The following is a 9,785-nucleotide window of genomic DNA, read 5'->3' as shown; positions in this document are numbered from 1 at the left end:
CAGTGCAAATATATTAATACTCCCATCAGTGCCCACTGTATCTGACTCCAGTCCTGCAGTGCAAATATATTAATACTCCCATCAGTGCCCACTGTATCTGACTCCAGTCCTGCAGTGTAAATATATTAATACTCCCATCAGTGCCCACTGTATCTGACTCCAGTACTGCAGTGCAAATATATTAATACTTCATCAGTGTCGACTGTATCTGACTCCAGTACTGCAGTGCAAATATATTAATACTTCATCAGTGTCCACTGTATCTGACTCCAGTACTGCAGTGCAAATATATTAATACTTCATCAGTGTCGACTGTATCTGACTCCAGTACTGCAGTGCAAATATATTAATACTCCATCAGTGTCCACTGTATCTGACTCCAGTACTGCAGTGCAAATATATTAATACTCCCATCAGTGCCCACTGTATATGACTCCAGTACTGCAGTGTAAATATATTAATACTCCCATCAGTGTCCACTGTATCTGACTCCAGTGCTGCAGTGAAAATATATTAATACTTCATCAGTGTCCACTGTATCTGACTCCAGTCCTGCAGTGCAAATATATTAATACTTCATCAGTGCCCACTGTATCTGACTCCAGTGCTGCAGTGCAAATATATTAATACTCCCATCAGTGCCCACTGTATCTGACTCCAGTCCTGCAGTGCAAATATATTAATACCCCCATCAGTGCCCACTGTATCTGACTCCATTACTGCAGTGCAAATATATTAATACTTCATCAGTGTCCACTGTATCTGACTCCAGTACTGCAGTGTAAATATATTAATACTCCATCAGTGCCCACTGTATCTGACTGCAGTGCAAATATATTAATACTCCCATCAGTGTCCACTGTGTCTGACTCCAGTCCTGCAGTGCAAATATATTAATACTTCATCAGTGTCCACTGTATCTGACTCCAGTGCTGCAGTGAAAATATATTAATACTTCATCAGTGTCCACTGTATCTGACTCCAGTACTGCAGTGTAAATATATTAATACTCCATCAGTGTCCACTGTATCTGACTCCAGTCCTGCAGTGCAAATATATTAATACTCCCATCAGTGCCCACTATATCTGACTCCAGTCCTGCAGTGCAAATATATTAATACTCCATCAGTGTCCACTGTATCTGACTCCAGTGCTGCAGTGCAAATATATTAATACTTCATCAGTGTCCACTGTATCTGACTCCAGTGTAAATATATTAATACTCCCATCAGTGCCCACTGTATCTGACTCCAGTGCACAGAATAAGACCCTTTATCATTACACCTGACTGCAGTGGTGAATTCTCCATTATCTCTAGTGGTTCATGGGTTAATACTGCCATTCTAATGACTGTATTGGACAGCAGTGCAGGAGTTAATATTAACTATTATAAGTGACTACTGGAGAATGCTCCAATCATAGTGTCTGCAGTGCAGAGGTTAATACTCCCATCATGTTCCCTTTATTGGCTCTAGGTTTGCAGAACTTGCAGCACAGAGGTAATACTCCCATCCTCTCCCCTCTGCATAGTCCCAATTCTGCAATGGAGAGGGAAGTGCTCTACTATCTATTACCAAGTTTCCAATCTCTGCCTCCAGTGCTGCACTGCAGAGGTTAACTGCTACCCTGACTCTCATAGGTGAAATTAGTGTTGCAGCAATCTAAGGGTTAATACTTCTTGCTGTCTGTTGTACCTGGCTCCAGTACAGCAGATCAGAGGTTAATGCCCCATGCAGTCCCCAATACTTGCACCCCCTGTTCTCTGGCTTCAGTGCTGGAGCCTCCGCCAGGTCCCTCCTCCTGCAGAGCGATTAAGAGATGAGAAGAAGGGAGTGAGAGAGGATGGAAAGGAGGGAGGAGGACTGACGATCGGGAGGGGGAATTCTCCGAATCCAGGCTCTGACATGAGGGAAGGCAGCCCCCCAGTGACTTCTGCATCTCTCATGGACCACTGTGGAGAGTAGGAGCTACCTGGGGCGCAGGGACTGCTGATGGAGACCAGGTAAGGACTGCTGATGAGCACCCTGCTATACAGCAGACTGCTCAGAGAGGATACAGGCACAGCAGATGGAGAACAGGCAGACAGAGGGCTGGAAGCATAGACTGCAGGTGGCAAGGAGGCAGGGACTGCTGCTGGAGATCAGGAAGGACTGCAGGTGGCTAATAGACAGGGACTGCTCCTGGAGATCAGGAAGGACTGCAGGTGGCTAATAGGCAGGGACTGCTGCTGGAGATCAGGGAAGGACTGCAGGTGGCTAATAGACTGGGACTGCTGCTGGAGATCAGGAAGGACTGCAGGTGGCTAATAGATAGGGACTGCTGCTGGAGATCAGGAAGGACTGCAGGTGGCTAATAGACAGGGACTGCTGCTGGAGATCAGGAAGGACTGCAGGTGGCTAATAGACAGGGACTGCTCCTGGAGATCAGGAAGGACTGCAGGTGGCTAATAGACTGGGACTGCTGCTGGAGATCAGGAAGGACTGCAGGTGGCTAATAGATAGGGACTGCTGATGGAGATCAGGAAGGACTGCAGGTGGCTAATAGGCAGGGACTGCTGCTGGAGATCAGGAAGGACTGCAGGTGGCTAATAGATAGGGACTGCTGCTGGAGATCAGGAAGGACTGCAGGTGGCTAATAGACAGGGACCTCTGCTGGAGATCAGGGAAGGGCTGCAGGTGGCTAATAGGCAGGGACTGCTGCTGGAGATCAGGAAGGACTGCAGGTGGCTAATAGACAGGGACTGCTGCTGGAGATCAGGAAGGACTGCAGGTGGCTAATAGACTGGGACTGCTGCTGGAGATCAGGAAGGACTGCAGGTGGCTAATAGACTGGGACTGCTGCTGGAGATCAGGAAGGACTGCAGGTGGCTAATAGATAGGGACTGCTGATGGAGATCAGGAAGGACTGCAGGTGGCTAATAGGCAGGGACTGCTGCTGGAGATCAGGAAGGACTGCAGGTGGCTAATAGATAGGGACTGCTGCTGGAGATCAGGAAGGACTGCAGGTGGCTAATAGACAGGGACCTCTGCTGGAGATCAGGGAAGGGCTGCAGGTGGCTAATAGGCAGGGACTGCTGCTGGAGATCAGGAAGGACTGCAGGTGGCTAATAGGCAGGGACTGCTGCTGGAGATCAGGAAGGACTGCAGGTGGCTAATAGATAGGGACTGCTGCTGGAGATCAGGAAGGACTGCAGGTGGCTAATAGGCAGGGACTGCTGCTGGAGCTCAGGGAAGGACTGCAGGTGGCTAATAGACTGGGACTGCTGCTGGAGATCAGGAAGGACTGCAGGTGGCTAATAGGCAGGGACTGCTGCTGGAGATCAGGAAGGACTGCAGGTGGCTAATAGACAGGGACTGCTGCTGGAGATCAGGAAGGACTGCAGGTGGCTAATAGACAGGGACTGCTGCTGGAGATCAGGGAAGGACTGCAGGTGGCTAATAGACTGGGACTGCTGCTGGAGATCAGGAAGGACTGCAGGTGGCTAATAGACAGGGACTGCTGCTGGAGATCAGGAAGGACTGCAGGTGGCTAATAGGCAGGGACTGCTGCTGGAGATCAGGGAAGGACTGCAGGTGGCTAATAGACTGGGACTGCTGCTGGAGATCAGGAAGGACTGCAGGTGGCTAATAGACAGGGACTGCTGCTGGAGATCAGGAAGGACTGCAGGTGGCTAATAGGCAGGGACTGCTGCTGGAGATCAGGAAGGACTGCAGGTGGCTAATAGATAGGGACTGCTGCTGGAGATCAGGAAGGACTGCAGGTGGCTAATAGATAGGGACTGCTGCTGGAGATTAGGAAGGACTGCAGGTGGCTAATAGACAGGGACTGCTGCTGGAGATCAGGGAAGGACTGCAGGTGACTAATAGACAGGGACTGCTGCTGGAGATCAGGAAGGACTGCAGGTGGCTAATAGACAGGGACTGCTGCTGGAGATCAGGAAGGACTGCAGGTGGCTAATAGACAGGGACTGCTGCTGGAGATCAGGGAAGGACTGCAGGTGGCTAATAGACAGGGACTGCTGCTGGAGATCAGGAAGGACTGCAGGTGGCTAATAGATAGGGACTGATGCTGGAGATCAGGGAAGGACTGCAGGTGGCTAATAGACAGGGACTGCTGCTGGAGATCAGGAAGGACTGCAGGTGGCTAATAGACAGGGACCTCTGCTCGAGATCAGGGAAGGACTGCAGGTGGCTAATAGGCAGGGACTGCTGCTGGAGATCAGGAAGGACTGCAGGTGGCTAATAGGCAGGGACTGCTGCTGGAGATCAGGGAAGGGCTGCAGGTGGCTAATAGGCAGGGACTGCTGCTGAAGATCAGGAAGGACTGCAGGTGGCTAATAGACAGGGACTGCTGCTGGAGATCAGGGAAGGACTGCAGGTGGCTAATAGGCAGGGACTGCTGCTCGAGATCAGGAAGGACTGCAGGTGGCTAATAGACAGGGACTGCTGCTGGAGATCAGGAAGGACTGCAGGTGGCTAATAGATAGGGACTGCTGCTGGAGATCAGGAAGGACTGCAGGTGGCTAATAGATGGGGACTGCTGCTGGAGATCAGGGAAGGACTGCAGGTGGCTAATAGATAGGGACTGCTGCTGGAGATCAGGAAGGACTGCAGGTGGCTAATAGACAGGGACTGCTGCTGGAGATCAGGGAAGGACTGCAGGTGGCTAATAGGCAGGGACTGCTGCTGGAGATCAGGGAAGGACTGCAGGTGGCTAATAGACAGGGACTGCTGATGGAGATCAGGAAGGACTGCAGGTGGCAAGTAGACAGGGACTGCTGCTGGAGATCAGGGAAGGACTGCAGGTGGCTAATAGATAGGGACTGCTGCTGGAGATCAGGGAAGGACTGCAGGTGGCTAATAGACAGGGACTGCTGATAGGGATAGAGAACTGCAGATGGCAAATACAGGGACTGCTGCTAGGGATAGAGGACTGCAGGTGGCTAATAGACAGGGACTGCTGCTGGAGATCAGGAAGGACTGCAGGTGGCTAATAGACAGGGACTGCTGCTGGAGATCAGGGAAGGACTGCAGGTGGTAAATAGACAGGGACTGCTGCTAGGGATAGAGGACTGCAGATGGCAAAAAGGGACTGCTGCTAGGGATAAAGGACTGCAGGTGGCTAATGCAACATGGACTGCTGCTAGGGATAGAGGACTGCAGGTGGCAAATAGACTGGGACTGCTGCTGTAGATCAGGGAAGGACTGCAGGTGGCTAATAGATAGGGACTGCTGATGGAGGAACAAGAGAACTGCAGATGGCAAATAGACAGGGACTGCTGCTGGTGATCAGGGGAAGACTGCAGATGGCTAATAAGGACTGCTTATGGAGAAAGAGAACTGCAGGTGGCATTAGACAAGGACTGCTGCTGAAGATAGAGGACTGCTGGTGATGATCAGGGAAGGACAGCAGGTGGCAAAAGGACAGGGACTGCTGCTGTTGATCAGGAGGGAAGGGCTGCAGATAGGGACTGCTAGTGGTGATCAGGGAAGGACTGCTGGATATCGGAAGGACTGCTGGATATCAGAAGGACTGCAGGTGGCAATTAGACAGAGACTGCTGCTGGAGCTCAGGGGACTGCTGGTTAAGTTCAGAGAAGGACTGTAGATGGCAGATAGGGTGGGTGAAAGGAAGGGACTGCTTGTGGAGAGCAGAGAATAGTGCTGGTGAAGGAACAAGAGGATGGATGATCTGTGGGAATTTCTGGTAGGAAGCAGAAAAGTGACTGCCTGTGGAGCAGTCTCCTAGTGGAGAAAGCAAAGGGACTGTTTGTGTAGATCAGATGGGGAACCGCTGGTGGAAATATGAAGGCAACTGGTAGAAGACATCAGATGGGGGCCTATTAATAAAGCAAGGAGAGGGACACTCCTGATGGTGAAAAGAAAGGAACTGTTGGTGGAAATCAGATGGAAACTACTGCTGGCAATTTGTTGGGGGACTGTTAGATGAGGACTACTGGTGGAAAACGGATTGTTGATGTAAATTATAGGGATACTGCTGGTTGTCATTAGATGGAGTACTTGTGAGGTAAAAAAGAAAGGAACTACTGGTGAAGAAAATGTATATTTTTGGTGGAGATTAGATGTGGACTGCTACTGTTAAAAAGTAAGGGGCAATTGATGTATATCAAAGGGAGGTGCTGCTGGTACAGTTAAAAAAAAAGAAAAAAAGGACTGCTCTTTAAGAACAGAGGGAAGACTGCAATGAAAACTGTAGATTTTTTTAAGGTAACCGGATGTTTTAGCTGGGGGCAATGGAGGGGGACAGTTGACAGGCAACATATATGAACTGCTGGTGGAGAAGAGAAGAACTTCACTACTGAGAGCAAGTATAGACACCTGGTGGATATCAGTGGGGGACTGCTTATGGAGATCAGTCTTGGAGGATTTCAGGTTGAGATTGGTTATGGAGGATTTCCTGTAGAAATCATTTATAGAGTACCTCTTCTGAAGATCAGTTATGGAGTGCTTCTTCTGGAGATCAGTTATGGAGGACTTTTGCTGGAGATCAGTTATGGAGGACTTCTGCTGGATATCAGTTATGGAGGACTTCTGTGGGATATTAGTTATGGAGAACTTCTGCGGGAGATCAGTTATGGAGGACTTCTGCGGGAGATCAGTTATGGAGGACTTCTGCGGGAGATCAGTTATGGAGGACTTCTGCGGGAAATCAGTTATGGAGGACTTCTGCGGGAAATCAGTTATGGAGGACTTCTGCGGGAAATCAGTTATGGAGGACTTCTGCGGGAGATCAGTTATGGAGGACTTCTGCGGGAGATCAGTAATGGAGGACATCTGTTGGAGATCAGTGGGGGACGTTTGGGAGACTTTAGTGCGAGACTTCTAGGATTAGTTAAGGGCTTTTGATGGAAATCAGTTATGGAGGACTTCTGGTGGAGATTAATGAGGAATTCTGGTGGAGATCAGTGAAGACTTCTAATGGAGCTCAGTGGGGGACTTATGGTGGAGAACCGTGAGGATGTCTGGCCTAGATTAGTGAGGACTTCAGGTAGAGTAGAGTGTGGTAAATTAATGGATAGTGCATTTAGACAACTTGGCTATAGCACATATGAACTGCTGCAGGAATGCACACAAAGACAGGGGGCAGCACCTGCTTGTGAAGACTTTGCAGAAGAACAGCTAGCTGATGGCGAGGATAGTACTATAGAACTATTACAAAATAAGATAAGAAGGGACTGAATGAAAATCAAGCAGTGGCCTCCGCTACTAAACCCACAGAGAGTGGGATACATAGGACTGTTAGTAAGGTGCCCCCGGGCACACCTGGTGGACAGCGGACACTGCTGGCAGAGACTACCTCTTACTACATAGATGATGTTGTAATGCAGTATGTGCAGTGCCCAGCATGAGAGCTTGTATACATGCAGTAATATGGGCTGTACATAGGGCAGCATGGCAGTGCCAGCTTTTCTACATTAGAACCAGGGCACTGTGTTTACAAGAATGCCTGCAGAGCAGCATGTGAATGAATCTCCATCACCTCCAGCATCCTGGAGCCGATCAATAAGATGCAGAGATGATCCGTGCTGTGTAAACAGTCATCCCCTCGTACACAGACTAATGGGAAAAGCCGCAATGTATAGCAGGCAGGACACAGCCCGGAGCGAGCCAGAAGATTTGCAGTAAACAGTCTCTAATTCGTCTTTTATAGTCCAGAAACGTGTATATGGTGCTATCAGAAACCCCCACAAAATGTAGACTCCTGCAGTTGTTTGCGCAGGTCACAGGTAAAGGGGTACTCCAACCAATGACATCTATGGAATACCCACTGGAAATGCACCAATGTGCCCCCCTCTCCATATTGGAACAAAGGGGGTCTCATGGTCCCCACTACACCAAACAAGATGACCAAGAAAGATAGAAGTATCATAAGTGAGACGACCGAGATGGCCCTCTGCCAGGTCTAGGAGAAGCATGGCTGTGCCCATGAGGGCCCATGTATATGACCTGTAATACAGCACCACAATCTATTCTATCTATCTATCTATCTCTATCTATCTATCTATCAACAGGTGTTTCTCACAAAATTAGAATATCATCAAAAAGTTAATTTATTTCAGTTCTTCAATACAAGAAGTGAAGCTCCTATATTATATAGAGTTATTACAAGCAGAGTGATCTATTTCAAGTGTTTATTTCTGTTAATGTTGATGATTATTGCTTACAGCCAATGAAAACCCAAAAGTCATTATCTCAGTAAATTAGAATAATTAACAAAAACACCTGCAAAGGCTTTCTAAGCTTTTAAAAAAGGTCCCTTAGTCTGTTTCAGTAAGCTCCACAATCTGGGGGAAGACTGATGACTTGACAAATGTGTAGAAGGCAGTCACTGACACTCTCCACAAGGAGGGTAAGCCACGAAAGGTCATTGCTAAAGAAGCTGGCTGTTCACAGAGTACTGTATCCAAGCAAATTAATGGAAAGTTGAGTGGAAGGAAAAAGTGTGGTAGAAAAAGGTGCACAAGAAACTGGGTTAACCGCAGCCAGGATTGTTAAGAAAAGGCTGTTCAAAAATTTGGGGGAGATTCTCAAGGAGTGGACTGCAGGTGGAGTCATTGCTACAAGAGTTAACACACACAGACGTATCCAGGACATGGGCTACAAGTGTCACATTCCTTGTGTCAAACCACTCATGACCAATAGACAACGCCAGAAGCATCTTACCTGGGCCAAGGAGAAAAAAAACTGGACTGTTGCTCAGCGGTATAAGGTGTTGTTTTCAGATGGAAGTAAATTTTGCATTTCATTTGGAAATCAAGGTCCCAGAGTCTGGAGGAAGAGTGGAGAGGCCACAATCCAAGCTGCTGGAGGTCTAGTGTGAAGTTTCCACAATCAGTGATGGTTTGGGCAGCCATGTCATCTGCTGGTGTAGGTCCACTGTGTTTTATCAAGACCAAAGTCAGTGCAGCCGTCTACCAGGAAATTTTAGAGCACTTCATGCTTCCCTCTGCTGACAAGCTTTTTGAAGATGGAAATGTCATTCTCCAGCAGGACTTGGCACCTGTCCACACTGACCAAAAGTACCAATACCTGGTTTACAAACAACAGTATTACTGGGCTTGATTGGCCAGCAAACTCGCCCTGACCTTAACCCCATAGAGAATCTATGGGGTTTTGTCAAGAGGAAGATGAAAGACACCAGACCCAACAATGCAGACGAGCTGAAGGCTGCTATCAAAGCAACCTGGGCTTCTATAACCCCTCAGCAGCGCCACAGGCTGATCGCCTCCATGCCACGCTGCATTGATGCAGTAATTGATGCAAAAGGAGCCCGACCAAATATTGAGCGCATTTACTGAACATACATTTCAGTAGGCCAACATTTCGGATGTTAAAATCATTTTTCAAGCTGGTGTTATAAAGTATTCTAATTTACTGAGATAATGACTTTTGGGTTTTCATTCGCTGTAAGCCATAATCATCAACATTAACAGAAATAAACACTTGAAATAGATCACTCTGTAATGACTCTATATAATGTATGAGTATCACTTTTTGTACTGAAGAACTGAAATAAACTGGAGTGCTGCCTTCCTTTTTTCTTGTTATCTATCTATCTATCTATCTATCTATCTATCTATCTATCTATCTATCTATCTATCTATCTATCTATCTATCTATATCTATCTATCCTTTATCCATACATCCATTATCTATCTTCTATGGTATCTGTGTTTAGACTATCTTTCTCATAATCTTTCTTTCTATCTTTTTGTATCCGTCTCCTATCTATATACAATAGACATCCATTTATCCATATGTCCG

General features: G+C 47.7%; 1 protein-coding gene across 1 annotated transcript in view; it reads left to right on the top strand.

Annotated features, from left to right (window-relative positions):
* The first annotated feature begins 1,838 nt into the window (after positions 1–1,838).
* The window catches only part of KCND1 (potassium voltage-gated channel subfamily D member 1), a 110,732-nt gene continuing 102,785 nt past the window's right edge, over positions 1,839–9,785 (top strand). Inside the window, exon 1 of the mRNA XM_069747937.1 lies at positions 1,839–2,002. The gene's annotated coding sequence lies outside the window, so the exon portion shown is untranslated. The remainder of the gene's footprint in view (positions 2,003–9,785) is intronic.

This window comes from Ranitomeya imitator, chromosome 2 (genome assembly GCF_032444005.1).
Source record: "Ranitomeya imitator isolate aRanImi1 chromosome 2, aRanImi1.pri, whole genome shotgun sequence".
Taxonomy (NCBI): domain Eukaryota; kingdom Metazoa; phylum Chordata; class Amphibia; order Anura; family Dendrobatidae; genus Ranitomeya; species Ranitomeya imitator.
This window is presented reverse-complemented; position numbering and strand designations above follow the sequence as displayed.